Source organism: Penaeus monodon, chromosome 19 (assembly GCF_015228065.2).
Source record: "Penaeus monodon isolate SGIC_2016 chromosome 19, NSTDA_Pmon_1, whole genome shotgun sequence".
Lineage (NCBI taxonomy): Eukaryota > Metazoa > Arthropoda > Malacostraca > Decapoda > Penaeidae > Penaeus > Penaeus monodon.
In genome coordinates, this window is record NC_051404.1 from 16,759,852 (window position 1) to 16,760,143 (window position 292).

Genomic DNA, 292 nt, shown 5'->3' on the forward strand with positions numbered 1-292 from the left:
CAAGCAGGAAGTAGAGATGAAGACTTTCCCACTTTCTGGTGTACCACCAAGCTAAGTTCACTGATACAGTAATAGGTTTAAGACATCAGAATCCAAATCAAGACTGCAAAGCAAATATCTGGTTATTTGTTTAAGCAGGGGGACTGTGTGTTAGCAACAGATTTCTCTTTTGGCCTGCCACCTCATAATTTTTTAAACATCAAAAAGGTGTTTTAATACACCTCTTTAACATGTCACAACATGATAAAGGTGCCTGATATTAGTGTTATTAGAGACATGCCCTGCTTCCCCT